The sequence below is a fragment of the Nesoenas mayeri genome (genome assembly GCF_963082525.1).
Source record: "Nesoenas mayeri genome assembly, chromosome: 6".
Taxonomy (NCBI): domain Eukaryota; kingdom Metazoa; phylum Chordata; class Aves; order Columbiformes; family Columbidae; genus Nesoenas; species Nesoenas mayeri.
In genome coordinates, this window is record NC_137545.1 from 24329292 (window position 1) to 24346102 (window position 16811).

Below are 16811 nucleotides of genomic sequence, written 5' to 3' on the forward strand. Positions count from 1 at the left end.
TGTTACATACTTGAATACATGCTAATTTGAAAAAGCTGTTTTGGTGAGCTGTGTTAGTGTAGGAAAGCAAACTGAAAGAAGAATCCTATTGCTGCAAGCAACTACAGTTTGTATCACAGTCTTTTAACCGGATTTACACAGCAGATGACCTCATCAATGGACAGTAGAATAGCCAAGGCATTCCTTCAAAGGATGTAAAATAGAATCTTTCAAGCTAAATATTTAAATTAACAAAGCAGTAGGTTGACTACTAAAATAGTCCTATACTTCTTCCATGTACTTGAACAACAATAAATCAAGGAAGAGAACAGTGCTTCAGGATGGGGTTTCACAAGCACGCAAGGGAATTTAACTGCTGCCTCTCAACCATCTTGCTCTTCTCTTGCATTTATCTTCACAGTTCTGTGTCCTCCCTTGCATCTGTCTTCATAATGTCCTCTGTGAAGCAAACTCAAGCTGGCAGAAAGTGGTTTTCTGATTTTTTAAATTTATTTTTGTTTTTTAATACCAGTGGCCAGCGAGGAGGAGTTAGTTGTCTTCCACCAGACTGATGTGCTGAAGTCGTTCTGCAAATGTTAGGAACGATGGAGTCATTGTGACTGGCAGAAGGGAAGACAGGATCATCACAGACAGCAGATGAAGTCACGCTGCTGTGAAACCACATTTATTACTAAGTAACACCAACTAATAATGCAGCACACTAACAATACATTTCTAATGTTTCTTTAAACCTCACTCTCAATGCTGTTTGCAATGCAGCAGCTCTTCTAAGTGACCTGCTCTGAATATCAAATGACCAGCCTGTTTTTGAACAAGGAACCTGAAGAGATCCTTTCTACATGGTGAGCTTCCAGCTAAATCTCTGATAAAACTGGGACAGAGGAGGGGAAAACCTTTGCTTAACATTTTCATGTTACTATGAAATGTAGTTCACAAATGGAAGATGATTAGTTAGATGGTATTGGAGTTAAGACTGTTGTGTAGTGAATTCGTAGAGGCTAGGAAAGCATTCACGTTATTTGAGTAAACATCTCTTTGTACTCAGATATTTTTTTAAAGCTTCTTTGGTTTTAATTAAGCATAATTTTAACAGCAATCAGTGTGGATCAAACACCATATACCACAGTTCTCATTTCCCCATTCAGTAAAGTTGGATTAAGTGCTGTGAATGGCATATTTCAGAGTTTTCTTTCTTTTTCATCTGGTATGGATTTCTATACGCAGCCTTAACCTGTTAATCCTCTGAGCTCATGTTTGCTGAGGTTTAAAGAAAGAAAAGCAAACAAACAAAACCAAACCAAAACCCTAAACAACAAAAAAGCAAAGTCTGTGTTACATACATGTCATTTTTAAGACCTATGAAGACCTTGACAGATTTGCTATACCACCTTTATCCTTCTCAGACATCAGACATACACAAGAAAAACTCATAAGGAATTACACTGTTGGCAAAATTAGGACAAAGACAAGAACATGCCTTTGAGCACAAAACTAATGCTGACGGTAGGGATCTCCAGAAGCACCTTGCAAAACTCGGAGTGGACAAAAAGATGACAAATGAGCTTCGGTGTAGATACACATAAGCTAATGCATCTAATGAAAAGTAGTCTATATCATGCACACGTGGTGCTGCCAAATGACTTGGAGAAGAAATCTAGGAGTCATTACTGACAGATCCCTGGAATTAGAAGTTTTCAACAGCAACAAAAACACCTAACAAAATATTAGTCATCATGAGGAAAGGCACTGAGAACAAGGCAGAGCACATTTATAGAGCCTTGATCCACCCACTTTTCAAGTAGTGTCTGAAGTTCTGGTCTCTGCATCTCAAGGACAGACTCTAGTCAGAGAAGGGCAAACAAAATATTAAAAGGATGGACTGCTTACCTAAGAAAAAGAGACTAAAGAGGCTCTTCAGTTGGAGAGAAGGCTGAAGCAAGATATGATCAATCAAACCATGAAGGTGTTAAAGAAGCTAACATAAAACTTCTGCTTGCTAAATTCTCCAGTAATGGAACTAAGGGGCATTTAACAAATCTATAATAGTAAGACATTAGTTTATAAAATATTAAAGTGCTTCTTTACAAAGCTAGTAATAAGCTTCTGGACTTTACCACCACAGGAAGTCATGAAGGTAGTAAGCACCAGCAAGTTTAGAAAAGACAATTCTTGGATGGCAGGTCCACAAACGGGCTCTGACAGCACTGAGCAGATAATCCTACCGTCCCTAATATGAAAACTAAGTATATAGGGAGAGTACAAGTTGGCTAGGATTGTGTACAGTCCCTAAATAGCATCCCTTAACATCACCGTTGGAGACCAACCCCTAAGTATGCAGGTCCACTGATCTGACCCAGTAGAGCTTTTCTGATATTCTTAACTTCAATTTTCTCTAACATCTTCTGTTAAGCTCTAGGGGGAGGGGAAAAAAAAAAAAAAAAGGTTACACCCTTGCTTCTTATCTGCTGCGAAAGATACAGGTCAGTTCTGAGTAAAAGCAAACCTTCAGTATAAATTCTAACATATCATATCGTATGTTAAGCAATAAGTTAATACTGTATCTTTAAACAAAAATAAGGGTCAGATCCAGGAGGAAATATTTGAATTATTCCAGCCAGTATGACCCCCAGAAAACCACAGATGTTGTTCCACAGCAGGATCAGCTATTTCAGTGAAAATGTAGCCACCTGCTGAGGGACAAAAGAAACAAACATCAGCCCTTCAAACAGCAGAACTGCAGAACAGCTCAAAGGGAGGCAAGGTTAGGCATGTAAGTCATTCCCATTTTTACTAGAGCAAGTCTCAAAAGATAGTAAGAGTTAAAGATTACTGGTACTCAGATGGCAGTCTTAAAAAATTGAGTGCAAATGCCAGTATCTATAGGGTATTTTCTGCCCTCTCCTACAAACAGTATTTATCTGTGAAACAGGTGTATTATAACTATTTTGAGGCTACTGATAATACAGAACACCTTCTGCAAAGGTAGGTGTGCTGGCAGCACTCCACAGAAATGAATAAATATAGCTCAGCAGAATTCTCACATGGTTTCAATTGTATAGCGTATACTTGACTCACTTCACTCTTACCTTTAGCTCCCTTTCTAGTATTCGGTAACTTCTTGTTATTCAGAAGGAAAGACTGTATAGTAAGTATTTAATATATATATGTAGTGATACATTATGTTATACATTAAATTATACATTTTCATTCTTAAAGGAATAAGTACAGTTTTGATGACTACCTTGCAGAGAGACAGAAAAATCAGAATGCAGGAGCGTTAAAAGCGAGTGCTCACTCCCCTGCAAAATACCTAGCAATTCTACATTTTAGGTAGCGATACAAGAAGAGGGCTGTACTTCTAAATGAGATTTGTAAGTCATTATCACACCTTGATTCATCTCTCTATTAATACTACTCACAAGCAGGCCTAAGGCTCGGAGAGACTCGTACATCCTTTCTTTCTCCTGGATGAACTCTAGAAAGCTGATCTCAGCCACCAACACACCGGCAGTCTGCGCAGCTCTGCTCACATATACGCCTGCCTGCCTATCAGCCAAAGAACAACCCACCCATCTTCATGTCTCTTTCTCTGTTCCTCTGCTCAAGAGCTGTGTCCTCAACACCAGGAGCTCAATGCCCATGTCCTGTTGAAGAGCGCCTTTTGTTAACTTCCTTGGAAAGGATTCACAGGAGCTGAAGAAGAGCAATGTTGGTCATTCACATCTGCCTATGACATTAGGCAGCAGCAGATACTGTCACCATTTGGAAACACCTGAAGCCTGTAAGTAACAAAGGGAACACCTGGATGCAGAGGCATTTTATACTTCTGTTTATCTGGAATTCTACAGAGGTTCCATACATCAGCATTTACAGTCACTGTGTTTGCTGCAGACAGAGTACTAACAGCTATGATCAGTATTTTAAACCAACATTAGCTTTTCCAAAAAGATCAGTGTACTGTTTGCATGATCCAATACAACTAGGAGATGCATCATTCATTTATCTTTCTATGGTCTCTCTAACTCTTCAGTGGTTTAACTAAATGTACAGAAATATTTATTTCTTGTTTTCCCTAGCTGTATCAAAAGAAATAACTTTCCTACTACTCATGGCAAATTACATCAATAATATTTTAGTATCCTTATCTAAGCAACTAAATAGGCAGCAGGCTGGAGAATGTGACAGGATTAACTGCCTCAGATTTCTTACTATATTGCATACAGCAATACTTCCCTATAAAAATTACTACTACAAAAGCAGCTTAAGAAAATCCAAGACTTTGTTTTTTTAATTTATTTTAGTGAGTGTCCTTTTAGTGGGGAAGCATGCAGATGGGACTTATTTTTTTATATATTAAAGAAAACTATGAAAAGCAAGCTAACAATCTGCAAGACTTCTGCATTCTCCTCTAGCTTTAACTAGGTATGTGTAATATATAATGATAATCATTATTAATATTAGTAAGTCTATAGCTGATGAACATTTTTAACAAGTAAATAGTTAATATATTTATATTCACTTTAGCAGTGGGTGGGATGATCCTTGCTCCAAAAAGTTCATTAATTACTAACCTACAAAGAAAATAAATTAACACTGAATCAAGCTCCCTTCTGAAGACATAGAATTGAAATATTTTTATCTTTTACAAGAGGTTTCCTAAGAACTCTGAGGAAAAAAGAGCAGTTAAGACAAAGATTGGCTGTGTAGCCAGTGCAGTGGCATACACTGTCCTGTACGCATGTCCTCCTGAGAACAATGCCAGTGAAATGTGTATCACGAATGAAGACTACTCATGTGCTGTAGGTTCTGCAGTTCACCCTTTCATAAACTAGATTTTGACATCAAAATTTGGTGTCACAAGGAAAAAAAAACAAAACAAACCAAAACAACGACTTGGTGTTTTCAGCCTATAATATTTGAAAAAATTCCACTGGTCTCTGACACAAAACCACCACAAAAACGTGTTGTTTTCCTTCCTAAGAAAGCACATAAGGAAAACACAAGGTGAGGTATGAGGCAGACCGGCACAACTGAGTGCACCTTAGACACTGCATCGTGGCTATGTGCAATGTACTTGGATCATGATTGCTCTCTAAATTGATCTAAAATCCTCAGAAGACACTGATTCAAGTTAACAAAACAAGGTTGCTGAAAAACTAGTTCGCCAAGATGACATGCTGGATCTATTTGGACCTATCCAGATTCAGTGATGTACAAGCTGAAATTTCATTAGCAATTTATGTTCTGTCAAAAATGTTACTTAGTGGATAAGTAGGCAGGAGGGAACAATATTAACCTGTATCAATCATAGATTCTATACAAAACATTTTTACACTTACTAGTTCCCTCCCCTCAGCTGTAAAACTGGGCTTCAGCTCTCTGAAGAACAATGGGGCTTACGCTGTTCATCCTTGCCATCTATCACATGAATTTTAAAAATTCTGAAAGCACGTTATATATCACATGATTGAATGTGTCCTTGTAACTGAACTAATGTATCAGAATGCTCTGTATCAAGAGAGAACCAATCAATACACTCATAGAAAGTAGGGAAAGAAGGTTAAAGCCACAGAAGAATGAGAAAAGAGAATCAAATCAAACGCTGTTGATGTTTTCTGCAGACAGTGTTTCTCAATGTTTAAAATGCCCAACCTAATCAAGAGATAACTACCTTCTCTTCAGCTGTTACTTGTGGATCCTATGTTGCTTCCTAATGAATCAATGTCAAAACTCCTCTTCATTTCCATGATTGAAGGATCAGGTCCATCATCACAAAGTCTGGGAGCATCCTAACAGTTCCTTAAAGTGTTATATGATGAAGATTCTGAATGTTTACATCAGTGTCTATAAAAAGCATCTAAGGGCTATTTTTTCTAAACGGGCACGGTTCGACAGCACTTCAAACCCTTCCAGTATCACCTTCTAGCACTAAAATCACGGCAGGCTGCAGAACAATGAACGAGCGTGCAGACAGATTAACGGGACTTCATCTTTGGGATTCCTCCGTCTCAGGAGCCAGCGGTCACGTATCAGCCGCCACCGTCACACTTACTTCACGATAACTTTTCTTTGAACTAACTGTTTTAACAACTTCAAGATACAGAGTGCGGCCACAACCGGACCACCGCCGCCGTTTGCTCCCCCGTGTGCCCGGCCCGGCCGCGCCGGGACCGCGCTGAGCAAACCCCTCCGCGCGGGATCCCGCTCCCAGGCAGGCCCCGCCGCGCGCACGGCCGCGCGCCGCTCCCGCGCGAGCTCCCCGGGCAGGGCTGCGCCCGCCCGCCCGCCCCGCGCGAGCCGGGCCGCGGGGCAGCCCCGCGCGCCGCTCCCTCTGGTCCCCCGCGGAGCGCGGGCCGCGGCAGCCGCCGGTGGGCGCGGGAGCGGCGCGGTCCGCCGGACCCGGCCACCACCGCACCGCCCCGGCCCTCCCCAGGCGACGGAGGAAAGGAGGTGGCAGCACCGCAGCCCCTCCGCCAGACCCGACCGGTGGGCCAGTGTCGCCCCCCCGCTGCCGCACCCGCGGGCACCGCTGGCAGCCGCCAAGCGGGCGGCGGCACCGAAGTTCCCGCCGCGCCGCCGGTCCCGCTCGGGACCGCCGCGCCAAAGGGCACAGCAAGGGGCGGCGGGGTATCGCGCCCGCCCGCGATCTCTGTTCGCCGCGGCCCATCGGCGCCCGCCGCTGCCGCCCGCCCCAGGCATCCTGCCTGCCCGCCGCTCCGCCCGTGCCGGTACCGCTGCCCGGCGCTGCCGCCCGCCCCTTCAGCACGAGGCGTAACGGGCACGCACAGAGACAGGCATCCGCCTTTCCTGCGGCCGGACCTTACCAGCCGCGCTCGCCGCCCTTGCCCGCTTGGGCGCACGCCGCTCCGTGCCGGGCTCCCGCTGCCGTCCGCCTCCCCGCAGCCGGCATCACTGCTCCGCCCGCAGCCGCACCAGCCGCCGCGGCGCCCGGCAGCGGCGCCCGCCTCACGAGAGCGCAGCCCGGGCACCAGCGGGGCTCGCCCTCTCCGACTGACAACCGCCAGTAGCCAATCGCCGCCCGCGCAGCAGCGAGGAGGCGGGAAGGTGTGACGGAGAAGGACCAATGTGAGCTCGCCCCTGCGGCAGTGCTGTTTCCGCCGGGAGGGGGGCGCCGCGCCGGGTAGCGGGGGTCGCGGCGGGTGTGAGGCGGTGGGACCCGCCCGCAGTCCGGCGGCGGGGATGTGCTGGTCACTGTGCCGCGTTGCGCCGGACACAAGCGAGGCTGCAGCTGGGGCAGGGCCTCGATCTCCCCGGTACTCGCTTTCAGCCCCCGTGGTGGCTGCTGGCGGTGGTAGCGCGTGCGGCGGGGCCGGTCTCGCGCTTTCCCAGCCCGAACGTGAGCGGGCTGAGGGCCTGTCGGTGGGGAACGCGGTCGCCCTTCACCTGCGTGCGCAGGGACACCCAACTTCACGGCGAGCCGCTTTGTTTAAAAAAAATAAATAAATAAATGAGAAGGTAAGAGGGTGTACTGGGTCCGGTGGAGTCCCGCTGGGCTGAAACCGTGTCCATCGGCAACATCTCCGCGGCGCCCGGCCGCCGCCGACCTTGCCGCCGAGCCCGTCCCGGAGGGCGCCGCGCTGTGGTGCCGCTGTGCCCGGTGTGTGCCCGGTGTGTGCCCGGTGTGTGCCCCGCCGCCCCGCGCCACCCTGCTAGCTCCGGCACCGCGGCCGGCAGCGCTGTGAGCTCTGCACCGAGTCTGCGAGGCCTCGGCTGGGGCTGGCCACACCGGCTGTGTGCACCTGCCTGCGCCTGTGCTGTGCGCGGCTCGGCTCGAACAGCGAGTTTGCCGGCGGACCAAGTGTTTCAGGGTAACTCTTGCTTATGGGGTGAAACCGTAGTTCTGCATCACTGTTATTTTATGTAGAATGGGGTGTTACACTCATTTCACGGGGGCCACATCAGCCTGGTGGTTGCCTTCAAAGAGCCAAATGTAATTTTAGAACTGTATAGGTGTAACTACTACAGTTATGATGTGGCCCCTGGTGAAAATGAGTTTGACACTCCTGATGTAGATTGGGGCATTTTGCACCCTGACCACTGTGAGGTACTCTAGAGGTGCACAGCCCTGGTGGAGTAGCAGAGGCCCTGGAGAAGTGAAGATGTAGGATGCACTATAAAGGAGTAATTGGCATAGAGTGATAAGGGAAGGGGCACAGTGTTGGTACTGGAGGCTATAAACAGCTTAACCATGGCCAGTTAAAGAAATGCTGGCCTTGATCTGGCCAAAACTGGCTTTGGGGGTAACAAAGAAATAGTATCTAGTGTATCTGAAAGCTAACTAATATAGTACATTCAGATGTAGAATTTGAGCTGTAGACCAGTGAAGAAAAAGAAAGGTAGAAAAGCATGTTAGCAAGGATAAAAATTACCCCAAGTACAACCTAGAGGAGGAAGAAGAAATCACACACATGAAGATCATACTTCTGACCCAGGACTCCAAATGCTCACAGGTCCCTGTTGTCACCTCTTCACCCTCCCTCCCAACCTAGAATGAAACTGCAACCAGGGGATCCAGAGTAGTGGTGGAAGGGCAGATGTAACAGCAGGAGAGGGGAGCAGCAACTGTAACTGCATTATCTTCACTGTTTCTGGCACTAGTAACTATTAGACTCTTAAGATTTCAGTTATACTAAGAATGAAAGTCTCTTTCCTCATTTCCAGTCTTTCTAAAAAGTTAGGTGAAGAATACTTGAAAATGTCTCAGAAAGATATCTCACTGCTCTGTTACTTTCAGTGTTGTTGGTCTTTATGCACTCTTTTGGCATTTGCTTGTCAAGAAAAGCCCCTTACCCAGTTTTGTCCTTTATCCACTGATTCAAAAGGGTGTGGAGGTTTATTAATTCCTAATGGCTTACCATCGTATTTCATGCCTTTTAGAAGTGTTTCTAAAATACAATAACCTCTCGAGTTAATCTGCTCATAAGCAAATGGTTTTTAGGTCTTAATGAAGGAATTTATTGTTACTAATGCTATTGGCTACTATTTATGGGCAGAATTCCTTGTTCATTCGGACCAGATGCAGGTACCCTCATCTGTGCCGTGTTCAGAACTGCTGCTGCTGTTAAAAAACCTGAAAGTCATGCCCTTTCCTTTCACAGCAACCTTTTCATGCAAATCTTATTCTGGTGAGACTGATGGACTACAATTGTAAATTTCTTCCCACTCTTCAACTGTTTACCTTTTTTTGTTGTTGTTTTGGTGGCAATGATACATTTTGGTTTACTGTGCCTAGTGTGAACACTGAATACACTCACTTTTGTTTGGAAGGAAATAAATAGAAATGTTTTAAATGCTTATGGTTTTAGACATTGTGCAATGCTCAGAGACTTGGAGATGTTTTCTAGCAAATTGAGCAAATTGGTTTTATTAGTTCAAGAGTTGCCTCAAGAAAGTACAGTTTTAATAATAGTATTTTATTCTTATAAAAAATGAGGTTTTTTTTTTTACTCTTTGTTGAAGCAGTAGGTGTTTGTTGAATATTTGATGTAAGCCATATCTTCATCTTTGAAAAAAAATTACCCAACAAACGTACTTCATTTACTGTTGACAGCTTTACAAATGCTGCAGAACTAACTAGAGCATTGCACAGTTATAACTTTATAACTCCTGCAAAGGAGGAAATATGAAAAATAATGCTTACAGGTGAAGGTCTTTCATAGCAACTAGAATACAAGTGTAATTATTTTTAATACTTTAGACTTTACCTAAAAATTTAAACAGAAATTCAGATACGCTGCCTGAACAGTATATTCATGTTTAAAGGGTCACCTAACGTTTTCTTAAATTTAGCAGAGCTCTCAGTGCCTTGGTAAATGAGGGTTTTTTTTTTTTTTGGTACCTCAGTAAAATTGCATAGATGGCTTAGCCCACAAAACTGTAATTTAGCCTTCAGTTCCATGAGGCAGAAAAGTTGGACAGTTCTTTCTGAAAAACAATATAATACTCTTAAAAAGTGCCAACAGGGTGTACAGGAGCTGAACTACTGTCATTCACAGCAGAAGCAGTATAAGAAATATAATCCCCATACAGCTCTGTCAGCAGGAGTCCATTCTGGACCAACAAGCTTCTAAGGGTGACAGAAGAAGTCAGGAATCACACCTATTAAATCATTGGTTTGGGTGTTAAGACTGCCAACAAGGTGTGAACTGTGGTCTAAGCCTGGTATTGGAGAGCTGGGCAGGCAGTGGGAACTGCACTGGAATTCAACTCCAAAAGAAGAAACACAGTTGCTGTACATGTTTGGTCTTTACCTTCTGGTTTTAGGAGAGGTTCTGTTTTTTACCAACAATGTGTATGCCTTGAAAAATTACTCCATTTCCATCCAGAAACTCTTTGAGGCGCCAGGTGGCTCCCCAGTTAAAGATAGTGGTATGGGCTCCCAGTTTCCATCTGTTCTGTTCATGACTTCATGCAGGCATTTTACTTTTCCATCTCTCTGCTGTATTTTTAGGCATAAGAATTTTATTGATTTTGGAGAGAATCACCTCAGAGGGAGCTGATATTTTGCTAATGTAGGTAGCAGTAAGTGGAGTCTTAGTATTATGTTTTGATATTAAGTGTGCATCCAGCTAGAGAGTGATTATACTAAACATCAAATGTTCAGATTTTCCATGCTTCATCTAGTCTTTTTCTCCACTGATTCATTCTGTCTTCTTTGTCTCTTAATGCCCTGCATCCCCTTTCTTTGGATGAAAGCTGTACCTGTAGACATACATCAGTTGTAACTGCAAATGTCCAGCCTGCCCCTTCTTTTCCCCAGCTTGTATTGCTGAGAAGGATGTCATGTGGTATGGAATGTCCCTTCGGTCAGCTGGGGTCAGCTGTCCCGGCTGTGCCTTGGCTGTTAGCGGGAGAAGACAAGCAGTGAACTAATTGAGCCCTTCAGCGAGGCATAGTGTAGCAGCAGATCTTTTACATCAAACTGTAACCTTTTAGAGATAAACATTATTTCACTCCTCCCTTTTGCTAGGGTTTGAATATATAACTGATGCATAGATGTGGCACTGCCTTTACTGATCTGTGGGAGGAATATTCAATTATTTATTTTTAAATGCATTACAGTTTGCCAGTGTTACTCAGCTTCATTTGGTGACCCATTTGTTAATATTATGTAGATGTATGTTGTGAGATGCAAATCACAGTCCTGTGCTAAGTGCCATGTCAACAAGTAAGGAAACAAGGTTCTTGCGCCAAATTGTTTGTTCACATGATCTCTTCTGGAAATACATTGTGATCTGATTTCACACTGCATGAGGAATATTTCCCTTCATTATTTTATCTATCATGTATTATGTCAGCTGCAGAGAGCTCATCTCCCCATAAACCAAGCAAGGCAACTTCCTTTGTCTGCTGGGTGAGTCCTTCAAACTGTTTGTTTATCTGAAGAGATCAGATGCAAGCATGGCTTCCGTTTATATAGTGTCCTTCATAGCAATGTCACTATGAACATAATTAACATACTTAGAGGTAATTAGAAACTCCATAAATATATATTTCTTTGTGACTGCCTTGAACAGTGATGTAAGATGAGCCTTTTGTGTTGATGAAGGAATGGGTGGTAGAGTGTTATTGGTCCAGTTAATTTAGGTATTTTTATATTTGTTTTTAATATTTCAGAGGTTTTTATTGTCTCCTATCTCATATTTAATTTTGTGGTGGATCATCTGTTTTGAAAAACAATTACCTAGGAAATTAATTATAAAAAAAATTAATCTAGCTCTCGACTAGGTTAACTAAGAAAGAAGAGTGTTCACATCACAGTCAGTGGCTGCATCCAGCTGGCAAAAATCAGTGAGGTTCTGTTTAATCATGATTAATGTTTTCACTTATTTTATAATTTTGCATGCAATTTTCTTCTTAAGGCTCTTGCAGGATGATTTGGCAATTGCTATTCATAAGCCAGAGAGCTTGGTTCTGTGTCACCTGACAAAGATGTCATCTGATTTGCTTACCAGCAAGGGGATGTGACCAGGAGAGGGATGTAGCTTGACATTAAATTCACTTTTCTCAAAGGACACATCTACCAGAATTCAGGATTTGCATCCCCTGATACTAGCACTGCAAAGGTTGGAATTGTCATCTCTGGTACTATTTTATGATTGACACACTGGCCTGGTTCTGTCACCCTTATTTGCATTGAAGACCATCTTAAGAAAAATTACTTTCACGTTTCTGTTTCTGTAGTGGCATCCATGCAGATAAGGATGTCTGCCTGGGAAGGGACTGAGGACATTTCTGCCAAAATGTATTCAAAGACAGAAGAACTACATTAGTAATATTTCACCGTGTGCTTTTGCTTATCATCTGGAAGAATAAGTTGTCTGTAGTCTCAGTCCCAAAGAGCTTATAATGCAAGTAGAACGATAAAAGAAAAAAATGGAGTATATAAGTAGAAAGAATGGAGGGGAAGGGAAACCACCACATTATGAAGCAATTTCATGGTACTGAACTTGCTAGTTCTAAATATACTCAGCTGGTGTTACAGTAATTTGCTGATTGCTTGCGGTTCTACTTATGTATACATGAGTATCTATCTATTTATATACATACAGACATATGATATTCATATATTAAAAGAACATTAAGTTTGAAAGTGAGGATACTTGAACTCAAAAGCTGTTTATATCGTCTTTGATTTTGTGATTGCATGGTGTTTTTCTTAGGATTCATTCAGAGCAAAGAATGGATGAAGCCTACCACTTGAATAATTATTTAATATTTTAATTGATTGAAGAATTAAATAGTGACCACAGGCCTCATTGATTACAGTCTCTTATATATCTTCTAGCTGGTGGAGCAATTCAGAAGGAAGTCCTAATAAAAACATTCTCCTGGCTACATATCACCAGGACATGATCTGTACCATAAAAGAAATACTGTGAGATGCCTTCTGCCGTCCTGTTTTTGAGTTTCTAGGTGGAATAAGTTCCACACTGACACCAGTTGGTCTCTTGACAGGGGCAATGTGAGCACCTGAACATCTGCTGCAAACAAGTGCACACAAGGATCCATGTTACTTGAATGTCCCTTCGCCAAGATACAGAAATAATTTGATGACATTGAACATCCCCAGTGAAACAGCAGTTCCTTAGTGTGATACAGGGAATTAACCGGACAGACGTGAAGTTATCACAGGAAATGTTCCCTAAGAAAACAAAACGTAACTGAGATTAGTCTTTATGGTGGTTACTGTAGAAATTAAAAAATAAGTTTTGTTCAGGGTGGCCATATGCACTTAAGGAATTTGTTTCGATTCATATATTATTTATTTTAGCTATTTGGGAGGTGATGTTGATTAAGTCCTTCACTTTTCATAAACTTGGTGAAGAACTTGAGAGTGGCCGTAGAAAGACACTGATGTTTCTCCTTGGTACTGGGGCTGGTGCAGGACTGGCGAATACAGATTGTCTTCATGGCTCTTCTCACCTTCCCTCCACAATAGACCATAATAATCTACTTTATCAAACGGAAATAGCCAGAGCACAGAAACATAATGCTCTTTACTGCTATGTCATCTCTGTCTCCTGGAGGTGATAATGAAATTTGTACCTGGTTAAAGAAAATTGTTTTCTGGAGTGCTGCAGTAGTGTTGAAATGTCATCACAGAACATAAATGTCTGGAGACCTAATCCCAGGCTCACCAAATTTGTTGGAAGCTATTCAGCAGCATTTTATACAGCTGAGTTTTCTTACACATGCTCTCACAAATGAGGAAAATTATCCTGCTTCCTTTTTTTACCCCTTATTTTCTTCCCTTGCTGTCTATAGTGCACATATACTTTAATGAAAAAAAAATAGGATGCTGGACCACTCTGCAGTATGTTGCTTTATAACATTAGTATTTTCAAATATAGCTTGCCATAAGTTATTAGCCAAATGTTCATATAATGACACCTCCAGGAACATATAAAGGTGTTCTTGTTTTTTGTCATAATACTTTGTTTTGAAGAAAATGATTTGGGCCTCACATTCTGGCCCAAGAAGCTGAGTCCATGCTGTTTCTGTTTTATGGCGTGCTGTCGGCACGGATGGCTGCCAGAGCCTGTTCAAGCTATTTTTCGTTACCTTCTCTCCAGGTGCATAAAAACCTCTGCCCACTTTGGCAAAATAGTTTCCTCACTCAAAGCCACCACGACTCATTCTGTAGCCTTCAATACAAGAATACTATCCCAGCAAATTAGAACAGCAGCTTCAAGGATACAATAAAGAGATTCTAAACAGCATATTACTGTATATGTGCTATTTCCACTCTAATATTGCTTTATGACAAGCTGTACAAAACCTCTTAAGATTGGAACTGCAGAATTGCTTTTTGTGACCAACTATACATGCTGAGTTCACAGCTTTCTATTTCTTCCTTTTTATATAATATCGTGTAGAGATCCTAACTGTGATCACAGAGAGAAATAGGAACCATATTCTGAGTGGTAAGAAACTAATTAGTTATTATTTTTGTTATAATATGTGCACCAGTATTACAAATAGGATGACATAATCTGGTTTACCAAACATTATATTGAAGTACTTTCTTTACCGTTCCATCTCCTCATGGTACAGCTATACCTCCATTCACCCTTAATTTTTTAACTATTTCACTTTTTGTACTGAAAAGTGATCTTCCTTTTTTTGTTGAGAGGTGACTTTCTTCATCATGAAATTAAATACTTGTTTGTTTTTTCTACAGTGGGGGTGACTGGAAAAACAGCCTTCTTTTCAGTTTGGAATACGCAGTCTCTGTAGGGAAGGAATAGCTCACTCATAGGTGCCTGTTGTGATAGAACGTTATTCCACATCAGTATCTGTCACACGTATCATTACATCAGCCTAAAAGTAGTTTTCAATGGATACTGATAGTGATGGTTACTGTGTTGAGAGCCAAAGTGGGTTTGAAATTAGCTGTCATTTCTTAGATGTCCCTTTAAGGTTTTTCTAGGATATTGGGTTTTGTTGTTGTTTTTAATCCAGATTATGAGATATTTTAAAAAATCAGCTGCTGCAAATGTATGGTAGCTTTTTCATGTCCTTTTAATAATAAAATTGCAATGTACTCAGTTAATGAAAAACACATTCACAATATATGTGAAGACTTTATTCTCTCCTTACTCTCTCCCACACCCTACCCTAAGAGAGGGGAGGTGAAGAAAGTATATGAAATAGGTCCATGGAGAGGCAAGACTTAGATTTTTTTTCACCTCTTCCTGAAGCAATACACAGTTGCCCTATTTTTTGTTTAAGGACTATACTGAAAATTCAGATCTTTCATGGTTAGATTGTCACTTAATGTTTTAGAGAGCCCAAAAGTAGGGTCAGCCTGATTATGTTCCTAAGCCCATTTTAACACAGTTCATCTCTTTAAAACGTTTAAAAATGCTTTTCATGTCAAAATCATCAAATGTAACCACATGCAAGGTGAAATGCTGCTTGTGAAAGTCAGTAAAGTTCATCCAGAGGATTTAACTTAGGTACCTCTTAATGGATGAAAGCATGGAAAGACACAAAGGTTTTAATCTGTCTCTTTTTGACTTAAATGTTTTCCTGTTTTTGTGAGTGTACCCAGGGTAGTTAATGTTTTTGCAATTATACCTAACGGTTGTAGGTGTACTTGACTGAAGTGACCCGAATCTTATATCAGTAATTCTGATAATTATCCTGCACTTTGAAAATAATGCCTGAACTATAATTATTTATGGAAGAGATATTTCAAGAAATGTTCTGTGTTAGAACCATCCTTAGTGTGGTTTTAATGTCCATGACCAGCACTATGTCTTTTAAGATACTAATGTAGTTATGTCTATTAATATGTATGAAGGAGATAAATGCTTAACAGAAGACAGACAAGGTAAGTACACTTTTTGCAGTAATCAAACGTTTGTTTTCAGCAAGCCCTTCACCCAGGAGGAGTCCACTTCAGCGGTATAGTACAAGTGTTATTTAGGTCCCTCTATATTTTTCAGGATGCTTCTGACTTTACAAAGACTCCAAAGGGATCAGTTGATATGCTGCATCTATAAAAACAATTTAAGTAGCTGTAAGTAAGTCTTTGTGCCAATTATGTTAATGAAGCTGTAAAGGGACTGCAGATTTAGAAGTCCTCTAAAGTCCAGTGCTGGCCCAGCAATTCAGAAGCTCCTTAACAAGACATTAAATCAGGCTCTTTAATCTCTATAATTGGTGCTTTTGAGTAAAGGAGAATACATGAACCCTGGAGTGTTCTAAAAGCAGTAGAACATCATCACTAGCCAATAATATGTGGTGAAAATAGATTTCTCACACCACAAGTCCCTGAACTAAATAATGATTTGGAGAAGTTTCATTTCAGTACTACCTGTCAGTGCAGCATTGCTGCTGAGCAGTGCTTGGCTGCAGCTGTGGAGTGGAAGTGGATCAGCTCTGTCCTCCATGGCTGTAAGGTCCTGTTCCAGGGAACTGCTGAGTATCCCATTGATGAGCCAAGGGATGAAACCTGGGAGAAGTTGTCCTGCTGAGAGAACACGGGGTTGGGACCCCCATTCCTCACAGAACGAGACTTCTACAAATTGATAACGGGTTATTTTAACTTGGGTACTAAAACTTAGAAAGCCTATAGGTTAACTTGAAGATATTTAAACTTAGAGCAACTTTCTCTCACCCAAGTACAGCTCTAATGGATGCTGTTTCTTTTAAAACCATAAAGACACCCTCCTTGGCTGCAGAAAATCCATATGATATTGCCAAAATGTATGAGGCTTTGTGGCAGCTGAGGAGTTACTATTCATTTAGCATTTAATTTAAAGAAAACCTGCAAGGTTGCT